General features: G+C 34.6%; 1 pseudogene; it reads right to left on the bottom strand.

The window, feature by feature from the left end:
• Positions 1–1,845: 1,845 nt before the first annotated feature.
• Positions 1,846–15,940, bottom strand: LOC114087791 (large ribosomal subunit protein uL30-like 1 pseudogene; annotated as a pseudogene).
• Between the last annotated feature and the right edge of the window lie 382 nt (positions 15,941–16,322).

Genomic DNA, 16,322 nt, shown 5'->3' with positions numbered 1-16,322 from the left:
ATTATGTATTTTATGATCATCTTTATTTATTTAAGATTATAAGTTTAAAACTATTACTTTAGTTGTTTTAATAACCATGTGAGGCAAACAAGCTAGAAGACATCAGCTCAATTTTACAGACAAAAGTAGAAATACTGTTCACTTATTTTTTATTTTTTTATTTTTAATGTGGTACTGAAGAAGGAGCCCAGGGCCTCACACATATTAGTCAAGGGTTGTACCACTGAGCTATAGTCCAGCCTTGTTCCTTTATTTAGTAAGACAGTTCTGCAATGTAAAACACAAACTTCTATACCTATTACTGTTTTCCCACGACTTTGCATACATCATTTTAAAATAATCTGTTTTCATAGTGCTCTCCTATATGAGTAACACTTAGAATATCTGTTTCTGGCAGGTTAAACTCTAGAACAAAACAACCTAATTAATTGCCTCATAATCTGGCACATCTTCAGGCATTCCTATACCTCTTACTCAATTTTCCCAGATAAATTTAAGGGTCCCAAGAGTCAACACTGCAGCAAATCTGATTTCAAAGGACCAAGGAACATAATGGCTAAGCACGTTTCCAGTTTAATTGGGCTCTGACACATCCTCACCAACTGCTTAGATGGTAAGCTGAGGCAACTGAGAGGGAATAAAAGAAAACCCCATATAGGGGTAGACACTGATGAAAACACAAACAGTATTAGAGCGACTTTTTTTTCAGAATTAGCATTCCCAGAAGGCTTGTTGTTTATCTACTACATCATTACTAGGAAGACAAAGGTCAATACTTCCGGAGAACACAATATGCAAAGAAAAGATCCAATTGAGCTGCCTGTTGAGAGCTTGAAATGTCAAACTGTGGTAATTTAATCCATGCCAAACTAAGAAAATGGTTCCCTTCTACCTGATCTGGTTTTTAAGGAGGAGGCAGATCATCACGGAAACCTAGAAGTGATTGGAAAGTGATTGGAAAGACAAAGTGATTGGGAGTGATTGGAAAGACAAAGTTACAGATGATACAGGAAGCAAACAATCTGTCACTATGTTCTTCATAGAAAACACCCAATTTTCTTGGTAAATTCTTGTTTTCTATACCGCATGGAGCTAAAGAATATTATATGTAGCAAGATTAGTGCCTGGGTGACCAAATTCTCATAAGAACAGGGCTTCCTCAGATAACATGCATAGGTGCTGAAAGTGAAGGGTCTATGAACACTCTAAAATTCCAAGAAAATTTTTGAATATATACACATGTTTAGGGTGAAGTGTCCTTTCTTTCTCAAATTCTGAGCTAGAGAAAATAACTTGAGTCTGTGACAGGCTACAATAGAAAAGTTCCCAGACACACTTAAGAGTCAAGGCAAGTCTGAGAACTTACAAAGCTGTCACTGAGATGGTGGAACATGGACCCACAGTAGAGAAAAATGAGCACTTGGTTTTGGGGATTTCTCCCTAAGTATTTCAAGTCATTTCAATACAAAGGCTCTGGTGACCCCCAGATTCAAGGATGCTACTGGGCTTGGTCCATTATAGCAAAAAATCTTAGGGAGGCTTATGTATATATTTGGGATATTCATTCATCAACATTAAGCCCTAGGATAGAAGATGTGAGGAAGCAGGACTCCTTCCTCCATGAAATGTGTTGATTTCACAGGCCAAGGTGGCCATTGTGGACAATGATGGGATTTTATTTGGAACTGGACTGTGATGAGAGGTGTCTGCCATGATAATAACCTAATCCCTTCCTTCCAGTTTCTGAAGATACTGCAGAATATAATCTTCTCTGAATATACTTGATAACAATTCCATAAAACAAAAACATATGCTTCCAATGCACTGCTTTCAGATATTCTGGGTTTAGTTCAGCTGGAGGATGTGCTGATTTCTGTGTTCACCACCATAACTGGGGTGAGCTCTTCTCCTTGAAGCCAACTCTATTCTTGGTAGCATGACAGTTCACAGAGAGGTGGACATGGTTCAAGAACCAGAAGATCTGCTAGAAATACTTACCTGGAATGGAATAGCATGAATGAGGTCTTTCAGGCAAAAGACACCAAACCTCCCAAGGAGCTCCTCAATCCCTGTGTTGCCTGTCAAGGGGATGGTATCGTTCTTGACCTTCCCCTCTCCATGTTTCAAGATAAATTTTTGGGAGGAATTCAGATTTGGAAGTCCCCAGGTCATATAAGTTTTATTATTTGTAGCATTTTTTGGTTCTAGGGGGTGACTTTGACAAAACACCACTGAAGATTTTCTTCTAAAGAAGTTTGGCAATTTTCTCTGCATTAGTCAACTCACCCCATCAACCCTTTGGATACATATAAAAAAGGCCAAGGAATGTTTTTCAGGAACTTCCAAAGCATGTCATTTCACTTCTAGTCAGGAATCATGTAGGATGATTCCAATTGCTTAAATGTGAACTTTTTCTCCTTTCTTCATCATTTCTGTCAAAAGTACCTGCTTTGCCTAAGTAGCTTTGAGAGTCTATAAGACTTCCACCTTTTTACGAGATATTCTGGAATCAAAAGGATCTTTTCTATTTGCCTAATAAGGAAAATTAAGATCAGGAATAATAATATCTAGGAACAAATGCTCAATGATTTCCAAAATAGTTAAATTCTCTGTACTTCTGGAAACACTGATCCCTTCCAATTCCTGAGCATTGTGCTTGTCTTGAAACCTGTGGTTTCTCACTACAGTCTTCAAAATGGAGCCCTAATATTTACTTGTATCCAATGCCTTAAAAAATCATGAACGTCATGGTGCCTGGATGCACAACCTTTCACAGTTTTTATAGCCTATGCCATTTCCAAAAGCCATCTATTTCCTTTTAAGCTACATACACACACACACACACACACACACACACACACACACTCACAAAACACTTTCATTTGAATGTATCTGCTTTTGCTTTAGAAATAAATTTAAGTATGTTGACCGGCAAACTCAAGTACATTTTTTAGTATGTCTTGGAGAATAAATGACCATAAAAATAAATCAAAAATGTAGTATAAATCATGAAATTTTCTGAGGGTAAAATACAATAGTTCAGTATGAAAATCTTAAAATTAGATATTTAGTGTGTTCCAAGTAGACCCAAGGCTTTGAAAAACAATTAAAAGCCAAGAACATATTATTAACTAGTCATATATTATTAACTAGATAATAAGGAATGCTAATAAAATATGAAGAAGTTTCTCTCATTAAATTATAACAAAAATATGTAGCAAAATGAATTTTCTTCATGGAAAATGTCTTACAAATATCTAGATAAATATCTTGATCCTCCAAAAGATGATGCAAATATTTTGTTTTAATTTATGACAAAGAACAAAATATTCTTATAGACTAAACTCAATTATTCTTTATAGATTAAATTTTAATGCTGTAAACTAAAAATGTTAAGTCATTAAATGCCTGGTTTCCATCTGTGTACATAACATATGAATATGTATCCAGTAATTTTCTTTCCTACCTTTAGTAATAGGTTACTCCTTCAGATCAATAGAGCAAAAAATGGTAAATGGAGTAGCTCAAATATATTCATCCTATATTTTCTTTTAAAATTGGATAAGTACTTTGATGAATTTTTAGGTAGTATCAATTCTGAATTATGCTAATGATGAACTACCTATGTATATACACCTCTTTATTGTTATTACTATCATTATTATTTTGGTGTATTCCTTGTAATTCAAATTAAACTCACACCTACTGCTGTCAGATTTAAGCATTGATGAATAATCAACTAGATATTCATCAAGTACCTATTATGTGACATTCTCTATTTTTGTTGCCGAGGAAATAAAGGTGAAAAACAATGATGACAAAGCCAAACTCCCAAACTCACACAGCTAAGAACTGGTAGTAGAGATAAGTATTAAGTAATAATCAAGTAAAGTGAATTTTGTACTGTGGTAAGTGCTCTGAATGGAAATGAATGGCCATAGAAGAGCTAACAATAGGTGAAAAGGAACATGGTAGGGAAAGCCTGTGAGGAGATGCACAAAGAACAGACATAGACACGGGGTACAAGCAGGCAGACAGGATGGAGCAGAGAGAGTGAGGTGAAATTGTGAAGAAGAGGTGCAGAAGTGAAGGGTCCGCTCCTCCCTGCCTGGTGGTTTATTAACTCAAAGAACACATACCTCCCATTACTATGACTATATTCTAATGAATATTTCTTTAACCTTGAGTGCTAGCTGAGATAAGGTCCATGTGAGAATAAACATGGGGCCCTTATTCTCCAGGGGCATTACTGTGGAAACCAGATAGTGCCTGCCTAGTTACCTTATTACCTCAGAGGGAGATGGCTGGGCATCCTAGGCCCGGGAAGCAGGGTAAACTTGTGAAGGACATTGCTATGGCAGCCAGGCACTCTGTGGTTTTTCACAGGAGTTTCCCAGTAGCCACATATATCCTAGCGGCCAAGAATTCTGTGTCTTTGCACAGAAACTTCCTAGTCACCAAGTATGTCACAATCACGAAGTTTGTAGACCCCAATCCCAAATACAGAACTCTCACAATAGGGGATTTAAATTAATCAAAAACCTCTTAGAAGGGGCCTGATGACGAGTTAATGAAATTGAGATTGATGGTTGATGGAAAACAATGAATAGGGTAAGGAGAGGGATTCAGGCCAAGTCTCTTGCAGTTATTATGCATGAGGCATGAAGAGAGATAAATTAGCTCAGAGTGGTTGTAATAGATAGAAATGGAAGGAGCATGATGGAAAATGAACATGTGAAGCATATCTTTATTGGTTATGCTAAAAGTAATCGGAAATTAGGACAGATGATAAATATGAAAATTAAATGTTTACACTGGCTTCAGTGATTAAAGTGTTTGAGTATGAAAGGATTAGGTAGGGAACGGAGATGTGAGAGTACCAGACATTAAGTTAATTGCAAACACGTAGGGGAGAGACAATGTGACCAGAGGTAGTGGGCAACTATTGAAATGTACATTGACTCAAGATATAGTTCAGAATAAAAATTATCATGCCCAGAGATAAGACAAATCTGGAGGTATAAAGGAACAATATACAAAGTCCTCATATTTCTGACTTGCACAACTAGAGGGAAGATGGAGACTTAACTGAATCAGAGACTGGACCATGGTGACTTCTTAAGTCTTGAGGGAGCAGACCACAGTGGATACTAGGCTTCTGTTGTTCCTTGCTTTCTATATGTAAAGTAATAAATCAATTTTTATGTTACTTGTTGCATAGAAGTGTGTCCTGTCTCCCTGAACTCAGACACATGGGTAACCAGTGCACACAGAACCTGTTTTACAGTCAGTTATAAGAATATGATTTGAGATTCCTCAAGTGCTTTTCCCAGCTCTCTTTGTGTTTCAGTGATGGTGTGTGACAGACAGAGGGTGCTTCAGAATAAGTCACATGAGTAGAGACCCCACTGATTCAACCTGAAAAGTAAAGAAAAAAATAAACTGTTATAATTACAAGATATACATTATGAATAAGAACATTTTGATTTAATCTTTTTTTTTCTTTTGCAATGGTGAGAATGAATAAAAAGATGGAGAAACACGAGATTTAAAAACTGCCCTCACAACTTTAACTAGTGCAACTTGACTGTTATAGGTTTGAACTACCATTGAATGACTTTTTACTAAACAACTACCACCAAATAAATCCCTCTTATTCATGAACAGATAAGTAGTGCTCTTGAGGCATGCAATGTTTCAGTGCCATAGTATGTCATCACTGTGGTATACTTTTGAAAGTACACATTAACTATAGCAACTACATTTTCTTATTAAAATTAAAATCTCTATATTCTAAATACTATATAATTTTCTGTTAGGTATTTCTGAATTTCAATTGTTTGTTTGTTTTGTTTTGTACTGGAGATTGAACCCAGGGACACTTAAACACTGAGCCACAACCTAATTCTTTTTTAAAATTTTGTATTTTAAGACAGGGTCTTACTAAGTTGGTTAGGGCCTCTCTAAGTTGCTAATGCTGGCTTTGAACTTGATTTCCTCCAGCCTAAGTCTCCCTAGCTGCTTGGATTACAAGTGTGTGCCACCACATCCAGCCTGTATTTCAGTATTGTCCTCTTTCTTCCATTTCTTACATTCTAATAAGTTTCATTTTAACAATGCTTAACTTGATATTCTGCTGTGTTTTGAATTTCAGGAGGGTCCATGTTTATTGACTTTTTACTAAAGGATCAAACATAACATTACTTAATATTGTTCTATTTCTAAAGTAGTAATACAAATTGCAAGTAAATATAATTGCTTATTTCTGTAGACATTTATTTATTTCCTATTATGGAATAAGTGGACTATTCAGTTTTTTTTTTCAAAATTGATTTTCCCAAACCTTTTAAAAATTGATAGAGTATCATTTTCTTGCTGCTTGGGTGCTACAAAAGCAGTTTCCTTTACTGTTTAAAATGAAATGATTTGGATTTTATTATCTGCTTCATATAATCACCTATAAACAAAAAAATCCCAAAATTTATAAATTATTCCAAGTTCAATTGATATTTAATAATCTATAGAAAGTGAAACTCAGAAACAATTATAAAATGTTAAAGTAATAATAAGTTAAGCTGATTAAGCCTTATTTAATAAAGAAAAATTACCACATAAAATTAATTTTTCAAATTGAAGTATAACAAATGTGTTTTTATTAATGAGGAAAATATCAGTTTGTTAATTATTGTATTCCCAGCAGCTAGTTTCATTAATGGTAAATTAGAGTAAGAACCCAGTTATAATAATGAAATAATATGTAACTGTGGCTGGCATCTTCAACAGGGAAGACACATCTCTAGGAAACCATCCTTTAATTGTTTATCCCTTTCATTGATATTAAACCATGAAAAAAACTCTTCCTTATTAAGTGTTTCTCATTTACAAATAATGTTGCCTAATCAGCCTTTAAGTGGAAGAAAATATTCCCATATGACTTAAATATTAAGGTGATTTAATTTTAATTTATTACTTCTTTTATGGTCATGGCTTATATAGTCTACTTATGCTTCTTGAAATGCATAAGAGAAGCACTAACTTAGAAGAGATGTAATTTTGCATCTTTTTAGGAAATTGAAAAATATTTTGTAGTAGCTGAAGCTCTAGCCCCATTTTTTGTGAATTCTCCATAAAGCCTTTTTAAAAAATTCCTTATAAGGCTAATCTGTATGGAAAGTAGTCACTTCTTAGTATTTTGATTTTATAAGTGTTGAAAGCAGTTACTTTTCCCTATCTTACTAATGTCCTAGGTTTTTGCATACTTAAGTTTTTTTTTTAAGTGAAAGTTGAAAGGAAAATTCAAGAAACAGAGAAAAAATAAATCAGATTTACTTTTATCTCTCTATTTTCCTTCTACATTTATTTCGTGCAACAAATCCATTTCTCAAGAGTTGATAATAACGTTTGAATTAACCAGCGTCCCTCTTATCAATTTAAGAAAATAATAGAAGCTTCTGTGTTTTTATTAGTTTTTACTATTTAAAGTTTTTCTTTTCTAGAATCATCAGGCTTCTCTTCCCAAGAAAAATAAGCAAGTTATTAATTAGTATAAATGGTGGTTACCCTGAAAATGCACAAGCTTCTAATATGCAATCAAAGCCAGCCATCATAAAATACAACCTATAATCAGGGCAGAGACATTGTAGACACTGTGCATAGCAACTAAGAGATAAGTATAGAAGAAATTTCTCAAGCAACAATAAACTGAGATTGTAGAGCATAAACTATTTTTTATGAAGCCAATCCAGTTATAGCAACACAATCAATGCCACCATATTATTTAGGTGATAAACAATCTTCAGAGTAGAATAGGTAAGGAGCATTCAACCATTTCCAAAGATATCCATAAGTCTTGTGGGTTCACCCCAGGGTGTTTGATAACAGCAGGAAACTTATTTGAGAAATGGTTCATCTCCTTGCTTTTCAGCTCTCACCAATATAAAATAGTACTTGAAATTATGTGTTTCTCTTCTGAAGCTTATTGTCACCTGTATTTTCCTTCTACAATTTGATTTTAACTGCAAGAAGAGTTGCCTTTTTTAAAAATTGAAGCAGATATAAAAAAATTATAGAGAACTAAAGCATCAAATTTATGAACTGAGTTCTATGAATTCTTTTTTTGCTTCTTTGAATAATAATAAGAAAAAGAAGAGTTCAGTATAAATAACAAAACCTACTAATTTATATCCATCCACTTACCATTCATGTTCCTTCTATATTTCATATGCCCACTGTGACATCTAATTTTTATATAGATATCTTGTTGATAATTTTCATCTTTATTGTTGACCAGCAACATAATATTCAAAACTGTTTAGTTGGGTAAAAGCTAAATGCACTAGATATTTTAAAATTTCTGATATTAATTCTTGCATTGGACAATAGGATAAAAAAAGACAAAGGCCAATTATCCATGGGTGAGAAAAGCATGTCAGGATCTTCAACAACAACAACAACAAAAAAACAAATGCACTAAATCTTTTAGTACCTCATGAACAAATTAAACTGTGAGAAAGTGCAGAAATATTTCAGGGTTTTTTGTTGTTGCTATAATTTGGGGGGGGGGTTGTTTGTTTGTTGTTGTTTGCCTTATTCTAAGTGTTTGGCTTGTTGACAAATCTGTTCATTGCCAAGGCCATTAGTACCAGTTTTATGATTGAGGGCCCCCTTATTGTTTTTCTCATCTCTTTTTTTCTCAAAAGATGTTCATGGAGAAATTATGTAAAAATTGCAATGAATTTACCTCCCAACACTTTTCTCCATACCTACTAGATTACATATGATAGCTTCATTCACTGTCATGGGGAATATTTTCTCTTAATGTCACCAACACAGACTCAGCAACAAATCCCCTATTGTGGCACATCACATACAAGAAAAAGTGTAATAAATATTCTGTACTTCCCCTGTTGACCAGACTGCTCACCTGACCTCTTGTTTAACTTCAATTACATTTTATAATTCTTACATTACTCCTGCTGTGTTCACTAATCAGTGCTCCACATAGTATTTTATCACATATTCAGTTGTTCTACCTGCCTGTCTTCACTATGAAATATTCAAGGATTCCATCCACTACACTTACTGATTCTGAAATGTATACCTTATTTCTACTCCTAGGCTTCACATCGTGTGCACTCTGTTGTGTTAATACACAACACTTGATTTGTTGACACTTCTGATCTACCTCCTGGAACTCATATTTAATTCTTGGTGAAATTTCCCAGACATCCAACCTTTTCTCTGAGTGTTTCTTTAATTTGATTTATACAACAGAAATCTGGTTTTACCCTGAGAATACTGGTGTTCCTGAAGTCCTGTTAGAGACAGTCCCTCTCCTCACCCTTCCCTGGTACTCTTCCCACTGGGCCTTCAAGTTAGAACCATAATTTTTGCCATTTCTCTTTTAAATCATTTTCCTCCTGCCTCCTCAGCTCTCAGCCTTAAATTTCATTTTATTAGACTGTATCAGCATGGCATTTCATTATTGTTGTCTTTTAGTGACACTGAATTTTTTTCTTTTTCTATGGCAATTTCAAATGACAGTTTATACCCTACCCACTCGAACTTTGGCTCTAATTTTGGTGATGTCTATATGAACCTGGAAAATGTTTCAACATGCTAGTTTTTTGATCTTTATGTCAAAATTTATTTTTATTTTGAAATTTTATCCATGTTTACTCCTACGGATGGTCATTTATTAGTTTTTCCTTATTGTTTACTGGTGGTGTATGTTTTGTTTAAAATTACCAATTCCTCTATGGTCTTAATTTCAGGCCTTCACTTCCTGTCCATCAGGTTCTTTATTTTGAGCTCATTTCTTCTAGAGCACTGCCCCACAAAGTTCTGCAATCCAGTGTCTTTTTCTGACAAGCTATTCCTTCTCCTTCACCCTCTAGATGATCTTACTCCATTCCTTGCTTGAAATAAATGTGTCCAATATTACCTTTTCTTTTCCTTGTTTGATTTTATTCAGTTGATGAAACTACTATGTATGCATTTATTTGTCATCTAATTGAACTAAAAAAAAATTTCGTAACCACAAAGTGCTCTCGGTGCTGTTAGAGAACCTTGCATTCTGCCTTAGACTCTTCAGGTATTCACACTCCAGACTCCTTGATACCTTTCCTCTCCTCTCAAACTTCTTTTCCTGTTTTCAATTTTAGCTGATATATTGATTCTTACTTCTCTGAGTCAAGCAATCAGAAGAAGAACCCCACAAACTTCCCGACCCTAGATGAATCTGCAAACCACATACCTGCACGTGACCACAGACAAACCATGGAGGCTCTTCCATAGATCCAACTCCTCCTTTCAGACACATATTCTACCACCTCTTGCCTGACTTAGGTCATTTACCCAAGAATTCTACCCTGCTTTCCTCATATTAAATTAATTTCCTTATATTAAATTTCCCCACACTATTTCATTTTCTTTCAACTTATCAGATGTACACATTATGATATGTGTAACTAGATGCAAGAAATACTATATTTTCTGTTCTTTTCTCTTTCAGAAAAAAAGGAAATGTTATATTGATTAAATGGGTAAATGTCATATTGATTAAGTTGGAGCCACATCCCCAACCCATTTTTGTATTTTTTTTTTTCTTTTTTTAGAGTCAGGGTTGCTTAGTACCTTGCTAAGTTCCCAGGCTGGCTTTGAACTCACAATCCTCCAGCCTTAGCTCCCTGAATCACTGGGATTACAGACATGCACAACCACACCCAGCTATTTTAATCAGACCTTTACAAATGATATAAAATTATAAATCTAGATTCTCCAAATTTTCATATATGCTTTGGTGGCTTCTCTCTTGCCTTGTCTTTGTGAAGACATCATTTTTGCCTTGTCTATCAAACTTGGTCTCCAGGGTGCCTCCTTGACATTCTAATGCACACTGATCTTCTTTTCTGAAACATAATATTTGTATGCATCAAAGTGCTCCATAAGAATAAATGGTAGTTAATGGTCAGAGAGTATTCCTCCTTAAACCTGAGTGCTGGCAGTTAATAAGAACTATGTCCATGTTCTATCTAGGCATTTCCTAGTCCACAAAAATGTTCTAAAGGAGAAAAATATGACAATCCAATATATTTTGGAGGATATTCCACTTGAGTATAAATTAACTGTCTTGTGTTGAAACTTCCTTTTATTCTTAATGAACAGATAGATTAAAAAGCACTCAATTTTTCACAGAGAGTTTGTGTTTCATCCTATTCTACTGGAGTTTCTGATTCATATGCCATTAATTCCCTTTCTTTTTTGCCATCCAAACAAATGCAAAACAAAGACTGGATTTATTTTACTTCTGTATTCTTATTTAATGCTTTTTAAATTCCTATACTAGTTTTTAAGTCCTTAAAACAGCCCCATGTAATATTTTCATGAGTGATTATAGGTTTTAACACTCATTATAATATTATTTTATCTAATTTTTAATTTTTGTTCCAAAATTATGATTATTGTTCTATTTATAGGTTACTTACTTAATTTGTTTATAAGAAAAACAATATTCCAAACAGACATTTCTATTTTAACTAGCACCCATGAAGCTTCCCACTATAACAAGTCAATAAAATATGACCACTATATCACAAAAATATATAGTCATATATAATTGAAACAGTCTTTCCATTCCTGCTGGCTTCTCCCCTGTCTCTAGTTTTAGTTTAATACCTGAAGCTCAGAGGAGAAAACAGTCTTTTGATCATTTCATAAGCCATAATCACTTGCGGAAGAACTGATCCCTGAACTCAGGTCTTAGCAGGTAAAGAGAAAAAGCCATTCTATTCATTTTATAAAGTGTAAAAAATATATAAATTTATGCGCTTTTTCCTTTTACTGCAATTTCATACATAATATGCTAGTAATTTCTGTGGGAAGGGTACACTTTATGGAGTGGAAGATTTTATTTTATTTTTTTTTTTTATTTTCCCATAATGTTCTTTCTATTACTAACCTCTGATGTTATTAAATCCCACTGTGGTATTTTTCCTGCAATAGAACCTATGAAAAGTACAATTCTGCAGAAATTTCATTAAAAACAGTCCGTGAACTGCTTCTGACTTATTACTGCACAAACCATATTCCTCTCCTCTTCCCTGCTCAGGACTCGCACCTGTGGTTGCATTTGAGGAAAGAAATGGGATTTGCCCTTTGCTAGGATGTAAGGAGGGCATTTCTTCTTTTCAAGAAGCTAAAAGTCTAAATCTATTTTACACAAGTTTGAACTAATACAGGTCACTAGTAAAAATGGTTTTAAAGTATTTTATGACTGTGGAAAGAAATCAACAACTTTTTAATTAAAAATAATAGACCTGTCTCATGATCATAATGTTATACACAAACTTAAGAAAAAGAACACGTGGTTACTATCTACTCACTTTTGTAAAAAGGATGAATTTAGTATAGAACATATTTGTACTTCTTTTAAAAGTACCTTCTTCACAAAAAGAACTTGCAGATTATTTTTTAACTTATACAGGAAATATGCTTCCAAAATCAAAATATTTATCTTCCTCTAAATTACCCTTATGCTTTTCTATTATAACTAGGAGTTGAAGTTTTTATAAATCTAAATTAAGGATATGCAAATGTCCTGCTCAAGTTAAGTGATAATTTTCTTCCATGATTTCCTTGATTATGATTTATTTTTGTGAGGACTCCCAATATCAAATTCTGCTTGGTTTCCCCACTGAACTAATTGTTTGCCAATCACCCAGGCTCTTGGGCACCCATATGCCACAGCTTATGGTGCAGGACCAGTTAGAGTTCTTGCCTTCCAAAAATTGTGCTCGTCCCATTCACTTATTGTTTTAATATTTTTTTACTTTTGGATGGATCTTTATTTTATTTATTTATTTTTATGTGGTGCTGAGTATCAAATTCAGTGCCTCACACATGCTAGGCAAGTGCTCTACCACTGAGCTACAACCCCAGCTCTCCCATTCACTTTTAAAGTCTCAAATTTATAGAAATAGACAAACAGTAGTTGCCAGGAATGCTGAGAATGGTAGGAAATTCGGTCTAGTCCTAAAATGACCATGTAAGTATCCTCTAGAAAACAGTTTTGTAACTTATGTGATAGTGGTCACTTTAATCTATATTTGTGTCATATACACACACACACACACACACACATTTATACATGTATATAGATTTGAAATGCTGTTTTAACATTTAAGCATTAATTGAAGAGGATGTAAATTGCCTCCTTATTGTCAATTATTTTATTTCCTTGAAAAAAACATGCAGTCAAACAGGCCCTACTTTGTTCACAACTTCATGAACTATGTAGATTCCAATAAGAGATGGTATAAATTAATTTTATTTGATTTTCAGTAAGCTCTTTCAAAAATAATACTAAATATGACTTCACCTTGAATCTGGCAATGCAGAAAATGCCATCTAATTAAAAAATTAGGTAAGTATATAATAATAGTACACAGTTGATAATTGCAGGAAGTGAGGCTATTTGCCAGTTTTAGAAGTCACTGAAATCAACATCATTTAAGTATGAAATCAGAGCATATTTAAGAAAAGCAAAACTGTTTCTACACTGATGTATTATTTTCTTGTTGTGACTATAACAAATTGCCAGAAACCTAATGGGTTAAAACAAATGTATTATAGTTATGGAGGTAAAAAGTTCAAAATGAGACTAAAGAGACCAAAAATCATAGAAAATTGGAGGGGGGATTAATCTAGGAAGTCTCTACCATAATGAATGCATTGCTATTCTTAGATCAGGTGTGGGCTGGTTATTATAGGACTGGGTTCTTTCTTTTATAACTATTCATAAAACTTTATTCATTCAAAAGCCTGATAATCCCTTTTGTCCACTACCACACACACCACCTTAAATCTTCTTGTGATTTTTTTTGCCCCCAACTTTATTGATAGTCAGTTTTCAACTAAAAATTGTATATATTTGTAAGGTGTACAACTTGATAATTTGATATATGTAGACATTGTAAAATATTAACCACAATCAAGCTAAGTAACATCTTAACTTCATATATTTACCTATGTGTTAAGAACACTTAAGATCTATCTTCTAAGTAAACTACAAGTATGTAATATTGTTGAATATAGTCACATTGTTTTATATTAGCTCTCTATAGCTTATCTCACCCACCGAAATGCTGTACTCCTTAACCACCCTCTCCACATATTCTACTCCTCCCAATCCCTGTCACTCACCAATTCTACTCTCTAATTCTACAAATCTGACTTTTGTTTTTTCAATGCTGGGGATTGAATCTAGGATCTCGCAGATGCTAGGCAAATGTTGTACCACTAAGCTACATCCCAACCCTGAATTCGACATTTTTAGAATCCACATGTAAGTGAGATCATGCAATATGTGCCTTCCTGCATCTCATTTGACTTAGCAATATTGTCCCAGCTTATATTCCCACTAACAGTCTACAAGGGCTCCTTTTTCTCTGGCGTTCTCTCAAACTGTTGCTATCTTTCATTTTTCTGATAACAGCCATTCCATCAGGTGTAAGGTGGTATTTCTTTGGATTTGGGTAGCATTTCCTGATGATTAGTGAGACTAAATTTTCTTCAAACATCCGTCAGTCATTTGTATGTCTAATTTTGAGAAATGTGTGTTCAAATCCTTTGTCCAATTTGTAATATCTTTTCTTTTCTTATTTTTTTGTTAGTTGCTCAAGACAATACAATGATCTTTACATATCATACATTTGATTCAAATGGGGTATGAATTCTCATTTTTCCACGTGTACAGATTTCAGGATCACATTGGTTTTACAGCCACGTATATTGCTAGTGTCTGTTGTATTCTGCCGCCCTCTCTATCCCCCCTCCCCTCCCCTACCATCATCTCTCTCTACCCAACCTACTGTGACAGATTTCTCTCTCTCTTTTTTCCCTTCCCCCTCACACCATATATGTATTTTGTATAACAATGAGGGTCTCCTTCCGTCTTCCATGCAATTCCCCTTCTCCCTCCCATTCCCTCCCATCTCTCTTCCCTGTTTAGTGGTAATCTTCTTCTCATGCTCTTCCTCCCTACTCTGTTTTGAGTCACCCACCCCCTTATATCAGAGAAGACATTCGGCATTTGTTTTTTAGGGATTGGCTAACTTCACTTAGCATAATCTGCTCCAATGCCATCCATTTCCCTGCAAATGCCATGATCTTGTTATTTTTTAGTGCTGAGTGATATTGCACTGTGTGTAAATGCCACATTTTTTATCCATTCATCAACAATTTGAATATAGACTCATCTTTCCTCTCCTCTTACTCCCCTTCTTTTTCTTCTTTTATCCTTCTTCCTCTTCCTTGTTGTCTCCTCCTCCTCCTCCTCCTCCTCCTCCTCCTCCTCCTTCTTCTTCTTCTTCTTCTTCTTCTTCTTCTGTTCTTTTGCCTTCTGCCACATGAAAATGAAGCTCAAAGAAACTTGCCAGATGCTAGACCCTTGATCTCTGACTTCTCAAGGTGAAAATTGTGGGAAATAAGTGTCTATTTATTAGAAATTACTGAATCTCATGTGTTCTATTAAAATACCACAAAATAGATGAAAATAATTGACATTTCTTAGCTTAGTGCCTTCACTATATTCTTTACTTTCCCTCCTTCCTCTTCTGTCTTTAAATATCCCTCTATGGCCCTCTATAAGGACACTTGTGATTACATTTTGTCCTACCCAGATAATCCAGGAAACCCTTCTGTTATAACTAGAAAGACCCCAAAGCCTCATTTGTTCAGAGGTGGGGATTTTAGGAAATAATTGGATTATGAACACTCACCTTGCTGATGACAGAATAAAAACATCTGAGAAGTGGAGCAGATATGGAGGAAGAAGGTCACTGAGAGCTACCTTGGAAGAATTCACCTTCACCATGGCCTCTTCATGTCCCTCTTGTTCTGTTTTCAGGCTGCCATAAGATGAGTAGCTTTCTTTCTTCATGATTATCCACCATGATGTTCTGCTTGACCAATGGAGCTGACTGGTCTGAAATGTCATAAACTATGAATCAAAAAAAAGCCTTTCCTCCTCTATGTTGTTCTTATCAGGTATTTTGGGCATAGAGATGGAAGATTGACTAATACATCTTCCTTTCCCAAGATCCTTAACTTGATCAAATATTTGATAAATCTTTTTGCCTATAAAACAATATGCACTGTTTCACTGATTAGAACCCAAATATTTGTTCAGTCTACTATAATTTTTTGGGGGGGTGGCTTCACAGAATGCTAAAATTCTTCAACCTACAATATCTTTAACAAATTATTTTAGGAACAGAGTTAGCACCGTCAAATTAAGTGCCCATCTAACCATATGTAGGAAA

The sequence above is a fragment of the Marmota flaviventris genome, chromosome 8 (genome assembly GCF_047511675.1).
Source record: "Marmota flaviventris isolate mMarFla1 chromosome 8, mMarFla1.hap1, whole genome shotgun sequence".
NCBI lineage: Eukaryota > Metazoa > Chordata > Mammalia > Rodentia > Sciuridae > Marmota > Marmota flaviventris.
This window is presented reverse-complemented; position numbering and strand designations above follow the sequence as displayed.